This window comes from Rhea pennata, chromosome 19, assembly GCF_028389875.1.
Source record: "Rhea pennata isolate bPtePen1 chromosome 19, bPtePen1.pri, whole genome shotgun sequence".
NCBI classification, from domain to species: Eukaryota; Metazoa; Chordata; class Aves; order Rheiformes; family Rheidae; genus Rhea; species Rhea pennata.
In genome coordinates this window covers 9,578,816-9,592,492 of record NC_084681.1, presented here as the reverse complement: position 1 = coordinate 9,592,492, position 13,677 = coordinate 9,578,816, and the positions used below count along the sequence as shown (strand labels likewise).

Here is a 13,677-nt window from a genome sequence, read left to right as displayed (position 1 = left end):
CTGTGATAAAGATATTTTAGAAGTAAATATAGTATCTACAGTGTGATCCACATGCCTGACCTATCTAGTCTGGCAGGCTGGACAGTCATGTAAAAGCTCTTAGTACAGTACCAGTTCAACTATACAAAGAAGCATCTATTTTTGTTTTTTGCCTTTAGTAACAGTGGTTCATTGAACTGTCCCAGTTTGCTGCCATTGTATTAGTTCTATAACAACAATCAATCTTAAAAACAAGCAAGCACAAAAATAATGGCAAGGATTGGGCATTTGAAACAATCACCGTTCTGCAAATGAAATGATGTATGTACGTGCTGGGATAAGGTCTACGAGCAAGGTGGCTTGGGACCTGCTGTATCCCATGGAGATAAAAACTGCTGCTGAGCAGTAGCTTGCTGGAATGCTGAGCAGGCTGCTGCATGCACTTCCAGGTGCCACAGGCTGCTTTCCACTGTCAGTATTTGGAAACCAGACGTGCCTCCACTCAGCCTTTTCAGAATCTTATCAACTTTACCTATGTGATCGACCTTTACAGTCCTGCAGAGAGACAATATCTGCTAAGCTGTCACTCACATTTATGGTTTGCTGTTTGGGATCCCAGGGAGAAGAATGATTTACCATGAACCATTCTCGTTTTGCCTTTTAAGAAAATTGTATCGCTGTCTCCTAATTGTAAGTTTTGAATTTGGGGTAAATGACTACAGACCTAAATTGTAGCCTCTGCTTCTGCTTTTTAACCTCCAGTGAGAGAAAGATATATTTATAAATCATAGCTTGTAGTTGATATTGAAATGTAGTAACAGAGAACAAAGAGTGGGAAAGGAAGGGCAATTATTCAAGAGGGGAGGCTTCTAGACCTGGTTTGTAATTTCACCTTGCTCTAGAAGCTAAAGACACTGGGAATCAAGGTGCATTGGCCTGTCTGCCAAAGTTAAAGTGGCTTGGCAAAGAACACATTACTTTAATATTTCCAAACCAGAGAATTTTCTAATATGTCTGTGTCTGAAACATTCATATCTGCTATTCTAGCTAAAGAGACTTCACAGTGAGTGACAGATAAAGTGTGTTTTCCAATGCAAACTGGTCACTGTGTTCTTAAAGTTATATCAGTTTCCACAGAAGAATGTAAAGACATTAAATTATACAATCTGAGAAGTTATTCCAACTACCTGCAGATGGATGGAGACAATTCAGCCTTTCATCACCCAAAACCTAGTCTATCTCGAACTTCCTTCCAAAGTGTCAACTTTAAAAAAGGAGATATATGTTTCCGTCTAAGTAAGCAAGCTGGTTTATTCTTTTTATGGAACAAGATGTGTTATTCACTGAATTTATTCAGTCTATGCAACATTTTTCAGTGAAGGTGAAATGCTGAAAGCAAATGATCAAAAGGAAAAAAGCACCAAGTTATTTGTTTGTTTTCTTCCCAAATGAACATTGCAAGAGACTAGGTATAACTAGTATAAGAGCAAGAATAGGAAGAAGAAAATTGAAAGAACTATAGAGCTAATGAATGTGTAAGATTGCAATGATATCATGTTAGCATGTCTATTAATGCTAATGAACAATTGTAAAAAATAAGAAGCCTAAATGATCTAGAGGAACACAGAAATACAGTGAACGCAAAAAAAACAAAAACAAAAACAAAAAACCACCCTGAAGCAAATAAACAACAACAAAAAAAAAACTTTTCAAAACACCCATATCTCAACTGGGAGGACCAGAGAAATGTGTTATGCATTGCCACCTACAGAGGACTATTGGAAGTACCAGAAAAGCACGAATAATTACAAATTGTTTCAGAAGGGAGATCCTGTAAAAGAGGGAAGGCACATACAGTGAAAATTGGACAGAAATTAGGCACCAAGTCTAACATTACAATCCTCAACCCAGAAGGGACCTAAATGGCTGGTTACTTTCTCCATAGTTGAGCTCAAGGATCTGGTCCAGATGACACCACAGCACAGCAGCTTGTGTGTCCAAACCTGAAACTGGACCTAGATCCAGGGCGTAGTTCCCTGAAGGGTTTGAGCCAAGAAGCACTCTGAGAGATGAACATGTGTCTACATAGTGGGCATGTCAGGACTGTCATTCAGGACTGATGGACACAGCATTTTTAAGTGAGATGAGATTTTTAATGATTTTTTTGTTGTTTTGTTTTAGTTTTTTGGTAGAAAAAAGAATTCAGCATATTGCAGGGGCACTGGTGATTAAAGCTTTCATCCAGGAAGAAGAACCAAGATTTCAAATCCATGTTTCCCCAAAAAAAGATCATCCTAGTTTTACAGCAGTAGGAGTTTTTTGGGGATTGAGAACTCCCTAAGCAGTCTCCTCAGTGGTTACTTAAGGCCAAATCTTGCTTCAGCCCCTGCTCTGGGTCTCCTGAGGTCTTTTCCTCAGCTTTTTTTCAACTCTAGGGCAAACTGCTACCAAATCCTGCCTTTGACATCCTACAGTTGTTTTGCAAGATCGGTATATTGCAGCATTTTTAAAAATAAAAGTTAAAAAAAAGACTCAATAGAGCCTTTAAACCTTTTACAAGTGTCCTCAAAATCACATAAGGACTGCAACTAAAATGTGCCTGAGATTATTCTGAAAATCATAAGATCTTAAAAACGTTGAGTATTTTATTATAAAAAATAGCCTCCATTTGCAGAGTGTGAAAAACAAGACTTTGTTAGAGAACAGCAACCTTCAAATGGCCAACAAATATCTATGTTGTTAAATAACATTAATACAACTATAAAAACTCAATGAAAATGGACAGAAATCTTCATCTGACAAAAGCAGAAAAATTCTGCAGGACACCTTTAATAATTGCTCAGCAGTTCAAACAAAAATTAACCTTTGAGAGCCCACTCATTTCAGCAAAGCAGAATTTATTCTCATAACACCGTGTGTATGACAGTCCACAATACACATAATATCCAAAAGAATATTGCACTTCACCGACTTTATTGCGCCTTAGCAAATCTTTTCAGCAAACCTGCATTCAGGTAGAGCATCATGGGACACTTCTAATTCTAACGGTGATATACTAATGAATCAATCGCTCTTTACTTTCAGCAGTACACATCACAGTGTATTGTAACTGCTAGGTGTTGGTGAGAAAGGCTCACCAGCCTTCCTTTCCTATCAGCCATCCCCATGAAGATTCAATGTATTCCTAGAAAGGCCAGACGTATCTGACCCAAACGTTTAAAACAGACACCAAAATGATATTTGAAATAACTCCAGCAAACCAGAAGTTTTTATTGATTTGGAAGTTGGGGAGCACTGTATCGTGTAATTAAATACAAAGCTGAGAAGCAACATATCCTTCTGAACAAAAGGCAGTACTTTCCAAAGTAGGTCTGATCCTAACTGAATCAACAGGGCAGTGTTATCACAGCGGGATGAAAACAACTTCTAAAACTCTGCCCTTTTTTCATTCATATGTAGAAGAAGAACTAAAAATGTGAGCAAATTATAGTATTTGTGTTATTTGAATCCTTATGGGCTTTGCATCATTACTATTTATTTTCCTTGCCTTTCTCACAGTTTGTTCTAACAAATGCTAGGCTATGCTACATATAAATAAAATACCTACCCTTCTTCTACCCAAACATTTTATAAACACTGCACAGAGCTGTCCCACAGCAAACCAACTGATTGCTGAGAGAGAAAATAGGCACCAATCTGGGGAATTTCAATATGATAACCTTTTGCTCCCACTCTACTCAGCTGTTGACAAGATAAAAGAGATGATTATTTTTAAAATTAGATCAAGACAAAGGATTATCCTTACGGCAATTCTCTTTCCCCCTGCAAATACAGTTTTCAAGTCCTCCTCTAAAAGGCAGACACAGCTATGCTAACAGTTACCCGGGCAAGTAAATGACAATGTTAACACAAAACTACATTTGCAATTGAGAAGAGAGATTTAGTAATACACTGGATACTTATGCACCGGTATGTGTAAATGTAGTCTATATGCATGCCCTGGAGGCATGCACTTCTGTGGGGGTGCAGCCCACATAACGCTGTGTGTGATCCCAGAACGAGGATTGTTGCTCACCCCCATCAGCCTGCAGAGCCTGATCCCTCTGGCATCCTGTCATGCGGAGGGCACAGAGAGGATGGGATACAGCACTTGGGGACAGGGCCAAGTCCATGCTCACAGGCAAGGGCAGGTCTTGTTCCAGGAACCCTGTCCTGTTTCCCTCAAGCTGGACAGTGGCTGCAGGAGCGGGGATGTTTGGAGGCCCACAAGCAAAAGCTGTGGCCAATTTGTATGGCTATGGAGCCGTGGCTGAAGCTGAAGTCATGGTGGGTGAGGCTGGAGCCCCTGGAAGAACTATCTTCATGCCAACAGTGGGAAGTTCAGCAGCAGGAGGTGATCACCTAGACGTGGGGCATCTGGGGACAACAGGACATTGAAGGCAGGCATGCTGAGGATCCAGAGAGCTGAAGGTGCCAGTTTCGGGCATTCAGATTCCAGGAGGCAGAGGGGCTGCTTGAGGTTGCGAGCTAGGTGCAGCAACTGTGCAAGCACTGGCTGGGACCACAGAGCTGCTCCAAGGAGGAGATGCCGGAGCTGGTGGTGATGGAGCAGTTCTGGAGCATCCTGCCCCCAGAGACATAATGCTGCATGTATGCATGCAGCCCCCAGATCTGTGCCAAAGCAGCAGTTCTGGTCAAGGGCTTCCAGCATGGGCAGCTGCAGATGCAAGGGTTGGCTCCATCACCACCTCATTGCCTGCCAGCCTCTGGGGCTAGTACCATGAGGCATGACCCATGTACCTCCCCACAGTGTCCTCACATGCCATGAATTAGGTAAAGGTGGAAGATACGATCTCTGCTGAGAGAATGATGTTTTGCAATTCCGTGGACAAGGTAAGCTGGAGCTGGTGCTCCAAGTATACTGTTAGGCTGCCTCCAAGAAGGACCTTGGGTTGCTGTAGTGAGGAGGTGATCAGGACATGGGGGCTGTGATATGTTTCCCTGATCCAGGCATCCCCAGTGGCCTCCTTCACATTATTGAAGGATGGTTGACCCCTGGCCAGTGTCCCACCAGTGTCCCCAACATGGAGGTGGCCCAGAACTCATTGGTGGATGAAAACTCCTCAGTTTGCTTCCCTAGGCAGACTCTATTGTTGGGAGAAGGTAGGAGAGACTTATTTTCCCTTGGTAGGGACATCCCTACAAGGCCCATGATACAGCCTAATATTTACAAGAAACAGCTATTTAGACATTATATGTTGGAAAATAGTATTTTGGGGCTGTTCAGTGTGTCTGTGAATGACCCCATAGCTTTGTCCTACATGCCCAGTCTGCCATGGGCCATCTCTGGCATGGAGATACAGAAGTACCCAAACACTCACAGACTCTGTAACCATTTAAGTTTCATCAAATAAAAACCTCTGGAAACTCATTGGAGATCATGATGAGTTGTAGCTCAAACAAGAAAGAGTTATTGTCCATTTAGTCGGTTTCCAGCCCTAAACAACAAATTATTCCTCTCTTAATGTGGTCTTGATAACAAACAGTCAGGGCAGCTCCTTTCTTGAACAACATTGCCCCCATGTGCTGCCCATGGTGTGGCACAGCTGAAGCAGACAAAGATCTTAGGAGGGCTAGGAAGGCTGGAGTTTATGCTCCCCACCTTAGGAGCTGGAGCTGAGTGGATATTTTTCTCCTTCGGTCTCTGCAAGTGGTGACCTTAGCAGAGTTAAGGAGGGGTCTAGAGCTATGGAAGTTGGGGGGGAGTGATGGAGAGTCCTGAGAGCGGAAGAGAGCACGGCTACACACACCCAACCCACTTCGCTGGTCATCAGTGGATCCACACTGGAAAGCAGCCATATGCATGTGGGGACTGCAGCAAACACTGCAACCACAGCTCCATCCTCAGCATGTAGCATCGTGCCCACACCAGTGAGTGGCTGTATGCTTAGCCTGCAGCCAGGTATTCAGCAGCGCAGCTGTCCTGGCCATGCACTGCTGTGGCCTCACTGAGGGAAAAACATATGGCTGCAAGCCATGCAGCAAATTGGTGCCTCTACACAGAGCAAACACAGCCTGGTCAGCACCAGGGACCTACAGCACACCAGGGTTCACTGCCTCCCTGTGCACACTCCCCCCCTCAAACACTGCCCTCATGCCACATGCACCCTTCCTGCCACACACACAGTTCATTGCTGCCCCTTCTCTGTGCACGGACATTGCACCCCTCCTTCTCAGCTACATATGCGCACACTGTCCCTCAACCTCCAAAGGCAGGGTGGAGGGGTGTGGGTCAAGCTGGCAAGCACAGGCTAGTGCTCTGGGCAGCTCCGTGCCAGTGCTGGATATGGTGTCTCTGGCAGACTAAGGACTTGGGGCAGGGATACCCCATCTCTTGCCTGTTCAGGAGTTTGAGTGTGCAGCCCTAGAGAGCAGCTACCTGTACCCCAGCTGCAGAATTGGACACAGCACTCCAGATGTGGCCTCGCCAGGGCTGAGTAGAAGAGGAGGATCACCTCCCTCGACCTGCTGATGGCACTCTTCCTAATGCACCCCAGGATACAATTGGCCTTCTTGGCTACAAGGGTACATTGCTGGCTCACGGTCAACGTGTCCACCAGAACTCCCAGGTGGTTCTCTACAGAGCTGCTTTCCAACAGAGCTGCTTTCCAGCAGGTCAGCACCCAGCCTGTTGCAGGTCAGCACCCAGCCTGTCCCGGTGCAGAGGATTATTCCTCCCTAGGCGCATGACCGTGGACTTTCCTTTGTTGAACTTCTTGAGGTTCCTCTCCACCCAATTCTCCAGGTCTCTCTGGACGGCAGCATAGCCTTCTGGTGTATCAGCCACTCCTCCCAGTTTGATATCATTAGAAAACTTGCTTAGGGTGCACTCTGTCTCTTCATCCAGGTCATCGATGAATAAATTGAACAAGAATGGACCTAGTACTGACCCCTGGGGGACACCGCTAGCTACAGGCCTCTAACCAGACTGCACCACTGATCACAACCCTCTTAGCTTAGTCTTGCCACCAGTTCTCCATCCACCTCACTGTCTACTCATCTAGCCTGCACTTCCTCAGCTTACCTACGAGGATGTTATGGGAGATAATGTCGAAAGCCTTGCTGAAGTCAAGGTAGATGACATCCACTGTTCTCCCTTCATCTACCCAACCAGTCCTTCCATCATAGAAGGCTATCAGATTGGTTAAGCTTGATTTCCCCTTGGTGAATCCATGCTCACTCAATGCTGAGTCCATGCAGTTTAGCAGGCTAGTTGTATGACCTAGTGGAGGGACCTACTTTATAGTGAGAAAAATGTCTTTTTTAACTCCACTGTCTTCACTGACTAGATTTCCTCTAAGCACACAAAGAACCTGGATACCTAGTGTTCATATTGCCAATTAACAGTTATCAATGTGAATGCAAGTACTCCTTTGTATCAAAGAACCCATCCCAGGCGGGTTGTTAGATTGTCTCGTGTATGCTCATTTCCTGCCCATCATTCTGATATGCTGCTCTGCGCAAGGATTTCCCAGGAAAATTCCACCATGGATGAGTGTCCAACAAGTGTATGAGAATAGTTTTGTTTCCCCCCCCCATGGGAAATCAGTTCATATTTGGGGCTGTGAAATCCAGGCTCAGAGAGCACTCTTCCAGCTGGCTGATCCCTACCTGGGATTCACATCCATTGGGAGGGAATAAAGGAGGCAGAAGGCCTCCCAGGAGATGCCTGCCTGGACCTGCCTAGTAAGGTGTGCCTGGAGACACATGAAGGAAAGCGTGCTGCTGCGGAAAGGGCAGGAGGGAGCTACAAGGCTGTGAGTTCAGCCCTGCAGCAGCCATGTGCAGGCATCCTAGTCTCTCTCTCTCTCTTTCGCTCTCTCTCTCTCTCTCTCTCTTTCTTGCTGAAAACATACAGGAGAAAACATGCTCTTTCTGGCTACTACCTGGAAACCCAGGCCACTTCCAGCTCAGATTCCCTGAGCCCTTCCCTCCCAGCTTCACCTCCGCCTGTCCTAGGCACAGGGAGCTCTGTTGAACAGACTGGCCAGGGACATACTTCATGAAAGGCTCTGTGTTTGATGGGACTGTGCAAACTCTGGAGGTAGGGGGAGAGCTGGGGGGGCATCCCTTCTTGAGAGGTGTCACCTACCCTGCTTGGTAGACTGCCTGACAAGGGGGAAGAGCTGCCTCTGCTCCAAAAGGCCAGCTCCTCCTTCTGGGCTAGTCCCTGGGCTTCGACGAGGATGGGATTTGAACCCATGCGTGCAGAGCACAATGGATTAGCAGTCCATCGCCTTCACCACTCGGCCACCTCGTCAGCCTCCTGGGGTTGCAGCCGTGGCTGCCACCTCCACCATGGCCACCGCCACTGAGACTTGTGAACAAAGAAAATTGGCAGATCCAGTACGGCTGGTGCAAACAGGCAAATAAGGAAGATCAGGGACAGACTGATCATTCCTGGGGAACCCAGGAGCTGTCTCATGGAGGCAGGGTGCAATAATGTGTGGGTGGGGCAGGCATAAAGCAGAAAACTGCAGAGAGGACCCACATGGAAGCAGGAGCAGGCAGCAGCCAGCCAGGCCTCTGAGGGATGATCTGACAGGTGGGCAGCCGGGACTTCGCAGGAGTCAAAAGGGATAAGTTTGAGCACGCTTCTGTTATGAAAGGCACAGTGTAAGTGGGAGTTTCTGCATCCTCAGCCCTTTTCCTGTCCCCTTACATGCATTTGCACTTCTGTCTCTCCAGTCACCTCCCTCTATTACCCTCTGGACCTTCTCACCGTATCTGTCTTCCCCACAGTGTTGGGCCTCTTCCTCTCCCCACCTTGTTGTCCTCCAGCAGTCCATACACAGCTGCCATGAGCCACTCACAACCATACCAATGATGACTGGTGCAACTTGAATGCAAGAGCATGTGGCAGAGGTTTAGTCCTTAACTGGCAGTTATCCTCTTCCCTTTCCTGTCTCCAGTTCCAGCATAAGCCTCCCTGGGTTCCATTGCCAATGACTTCAACCCCAACCTAGTGGGCTCCAGCTAGACATCATGACCAGGAGGACCCTTTTGTGTCTTGCCTTTATTCCCTTGAGTCTCTGGTTTTATTGTCAGGCTGAATAATCAGCTTGGTGGTGGAAGCTGATGTTAAGACAGCACAGGTTCCTTCTAACTTCTCTTTGTCTCCCTGAGTGAATGAGAATGGGAACCGGCCAGTCAAAGAAAGTCCCATTACCCCCCCAAAGGGGCTCCAGCATAGTATACACATGCGTGTAACTTTCCCCAAACCTCCAATTATTTAGATAATTGGAGTTTCTGCAGGAAGGATGATCCCTCTAAGCATTGATAGTGCATTTAAGGGGCACCTTGGAGTTCAGTGGACCTAAGGTATCCATCCCAGGGTCAGGGGGATGAATTTTTTTGTTTGGCAGAAAGAGCCCTCAAAAGAAAATATAGAATCTCAAACTAGTAGTTTGAAAGACTCTCAGGAAAAAATAGAAGATTAAGTGAACCGTCTTAAGGGGCAGTTAGAATAACACCAAATACCCATTAACCCTAGTGCTCCTTTATACACTTTGCTCCACAAACAATCATCCCAGGAAGGAGGGTATTTTAGAATTTTTTACCCTCCCTCTATAATACTGGAGATGCCTCAAGCACTTCCAGGTTTTCAGGATATGCTTGATTTTTCTCCATTGCTAGTAGAACTCACTGTCAGATGGGAACACTAATACAGGCACCTTTCTGGGAAATGCCACAGCAGAAGGTATGGTCATTGTTCACACTCTTTGGATCCCTAGAGACTTGAGAAACACATTTCCAAACATAAGAGAAGAACAGAAAAATTTTAGAGAAGAATTAGAGACTGTCATTAGTTGTTACAATCTGAATTGGGCTGATATGAACCAACTCTTGTGTGTTATTATTAGACAGTGATTAACAGCCAAGGCTGATAGGCCTCTCCATGCTCTAGTTAAAGATAAGGGACTTGTGGTAGCCTAAGATTGCCTCCTTGAGGCTATTCAGCGAGTCTATCCAAGAGAAATGAACCGGGGTAAAAGAAATAATTGCAAGCAGAATAAAGGAGAATTCCCTGCAGATTCCAGGGACCTCCTTAAGGCAGCCTCTAACAGGCATTCTGGCATAGACCATGCTGCTGAAAATGCTCCAGAAGTAGTGGCAGCTGCCTTAGTTCAAGGTTTAACACTCAAAGATTCAAGAGCAATTACGATATATTACCATTGGATGGCAGACTAAGCCTCTTGTTGAATTAGTTACCATTGCTAATAACTACAATACACATCAGGAGAGGAAAAAGACATTGAGATTAAACTCCTGGCATTGCAAATGCAGTATTTTGTTCTTGGAAATATTGATACAAATGGAGGAGCTATAAGACACTGGGGCAGGAGAAGTGGAGGAATGGCAAAAGGCTACAATCAAAGATTTGGGAGACCTTTTAGTTCTCCTAAGGGTTTATGTCACTATCGTAAAGAGCAGGGATATTGGAAGCCAGAATGTCCTTGCAGACCTAATCCTTAGCTCTTCTCTACAACAGGATACAGTAACCCTGATCTTCAACCCAACTGCGCAGGGAGCCATGGGAACCACGTGGATGAGTCACTGATGGGAGGCTGCTGGATGCACAAGTTGGACATCTTGGATACCCAGGTGATCCAGCCCTTGCCAGTGCTAGTGACCCTGGAGGCTCAATCCTCAGCTCTTTCCCACAGCCCACAGCTGTGGGCTCCACCATGTCAGCTGCCATGGGGAGCGCTCTCAGCACTGGCAGCCTCCCTATTGCTTCTGAGGGATCCCTGGAGCTGGGGGACTTTGAGTGGTCTTGGATGGGGCAATCTCTTCTGCTAAAGCCCATGGATTGCCTGCTTGGGAGTGAGCCCCAGCAGCCTCAGAAAAAAGCCTGGAGCCAGCCTGGAGAGCACTGCCATGGTCTCCAGAGGAGCCAAGCTCCCACCTCTCTGCCTGGAAGGAAGTGCCTAGGCCAGCTTCCTATCTGCTCCCATGAGGCCTCCTTCTGTCTCTCTCTTACTTTGCTTTACCTCATGCTGCCCCTGAAAACCTCTGCCTTCCCTGTGTTGGATTTGATACAGACAACACCAATGGCAACAAGCAGTACATTATCAAGGGCAACAAGAGGTACATGAATGCCTGAGAATTCAGGAAGAAGTGGAAGGAAGCAGCCACTCCATGCCCAGCTTCCCAGGGGCGGGAGGAATTCTCAGGGCTTTTCTGAACCCTGGCAATGTAGCACTTGGATCTCCTATGCTCTCTCCTGGGTTTTTGATTCTCATTAAAGGCATTCTGCAAGAGAGACTGTGTCAGTAGAATGGCATGTCAGCCCCAGAGCCTGGCTTTTGGAGGTAGCAGAGAAGGGGCCCTGCTCCCTGGTCAGCAAGAAGTCACAGCGGGGATTTCTAGGCAGGCAGCTCAAAGCCACAGACACTCTGCTTGGCTCCTGCCCAGTGTTCATACCAATCAGGGCCCTGCAGACTCACATGTGCTGCCCAAGTTCTTTAACTAACACACCTCTGCCAGCCAGGCCTTGCTGGGAAATGCTGCCGCAGTGCTGAGCATCGCCCGCCAAGGCTCTTCCCTTGTCACTCCCTTTCCCCACTTACCCTGAGAACTCCTGCTGTAAGCAAAAGCATAAGTGAGAGAGTGAACAAAGTCCTTCAAGTCCCCTTCCTAGACCCTGCCTCCAGACGCCCTGTCCACCTGGCTGAGAACATGGCCATTGCTCCCAAAAAGCATGGGCAAACAGAAAGGTTTCCCCCTCAGCCCTGAGGGCCAGCACTATGCTTCAGGTCTTGTAACTCCCTCCTGCCCTTTCCACAGCAACACACTTTCCTTTGTGTGTCTCCAGGCACACCTTACCTAGGCAGGTCCAGGCAGGTTGAGGCATACTGATGTGGGCACAAAGTGTGAAAAGAGTGACAAACCCAGGGCATGGTCTTCAGTTACTAGCGCCCCCTTAAGTCCCTGTGTGGTCTGTTCTTCAGGACCAGGTACGGCAGAGCTCAGGCAAGCTGTAGCAGTGTGATGCTTCTGAGAGAGTCGGGCACCATGCCAAGCTCTCTGAGCTGGGGCAAAGAAAAGGGAAGAGCAAGGGAAGCGCTGGAGCTGCTGATGAGGTGATCTTCCTTCCACCATGAGCCTTAAAACTATAGGAAGAAGCAGACCTCATTGGATGTGGATGTGGACCCCTTTGCCAGAAAGACCAGGGCCTGCCAAGTAGCAGCTCGCTTCCAAGCATCTGGCCATGTGTCCGTCCTCCCAGCCATGATTTGTGTTGAAGAAATATTTCAACATCATCTGCCCTGAGGATGGAGCCGAGTCCCAGGACCACTGACAAAGGGAAGCTCCCCCTTCTGAGGGTCTCTGCAGGCCAATGGCTAGCACCATCCAGCGCCATTCCAAGGCTACTGCCTCTGCCCGGTGCTGTGGCACACAGCTTGGTCAGAAAAGCAGACTTCCCAGGCCCTGCCTAGGTTTGGGATGGCAACTTTGCTCTCTTTAGTCTGTGTTCCAGAAGCCTTCAGGAGTGGGAAGGTAATAAGTCCACTGTGTTGTCATCCTTAGGTTGCTGTTGCACAAAGTGTCTTCCAGAGTGAGGCTTTTTAAAAGACAAAGCAGTTTTTCTGAGTTCCACTTAAGCATATCGTTTACCAGTCTCCTCAGCTTTCCCAGACCCTGGTCGCCTCTTTTTTATCTACCCTCTTCTCAAAGAAAAGTTCTTTCTTCAGTTCCCACACCTGCTCACACACTCATAAATTCTGCCTCTTTAAGTCTATGAGTCTGGTGAACAGCTGGAACACAGTCTAGCACTTACCTTTCTGCAGGCAGTGTGGACCATGGAAGGAAGCATTTTAAAGAAGTATTTCAAGAAGTCACTGAATTGTTGAGCATGATGCTAAGAACTTAAGCAGTACCATTTAAAAAAAATGCATTTCTGTAGGCACGAGGTCATGAAGTAGAATCTTTGGCTCTCCACACATCAGAGTCCATTTCTCTCAGCACCAGTCATGCTGTTGTGTGGATGTTTCACATTGAGAACATAGGATGTTTCATACGTTTCTCGCTGACATGGAGTTGAGGTTTCTCATAGTGCCCCAGCACTTTGGTGACTCAGGTGAACTGGTGCCACCTTGCAATTAAAAGGCACACTGGAATGGGCCCTCCCTCCCTGACCACAGGAAAACAAGTAAGACCCTCTGTGTCAGTGACACAAACAACCCCTAGCAGCCAGATGCAAAGGCATGTGTTCTTTGGGAAGAATTCATTAAGGCAAATGAACATCTTCAGAATTGTCTCACTTTCAGGCATGACTCAGCAGTTTTTCTTGCTGAAAACATACAGGAGAACAGGGGACAATGTGCTCTTTCTGGCTACTGCCTGGAAACCCAGGCCACTTCCAGCTCAGATTCCCTGAGCCCTTCCCTCCCAGCTTCACCTCCGCCTGTCCTAGGCACAGGGAGCTCTGTTGAACAGACTGGCCAGGGACATACTTCATGAAAGACTCTGTGTTTGATGGGACTGTGCAAACTCTGGAGGTAGGGGGAGAGCTGGGGGGCATCCCTTCTTGAGAGGTGTCACCTACCCTGCTTGGTAGACTGCCTGACAAGGGGGAAGAGCTGCCTCTGCTCCAAAAGGCCAGCTCCTCCTTCTGGGCTAGTCCCTGGGCTT

At 47.0% G+C, this 13,677-nt stretch overlaps 1 non-coding gene across 1 annotated transcript; it reads right to left on the bottom strand.

Annotated features, from left to right (window-relative positions):
- Positions 1 to 8,217: 8,217 nt before the first annotated feature.
- Positions 8,218 to 8,299, bottom strand: TRNAS-GCU (transfer RNA serine (anticodon GCU)). Its single transcript has one exon. It is a non-coding gene; the product is annotated as a tRNA-Ser (tRNA).
- Between the last annotated feature and the right edge of the window lie 5,378 nt (positions 8,300 to 13,677).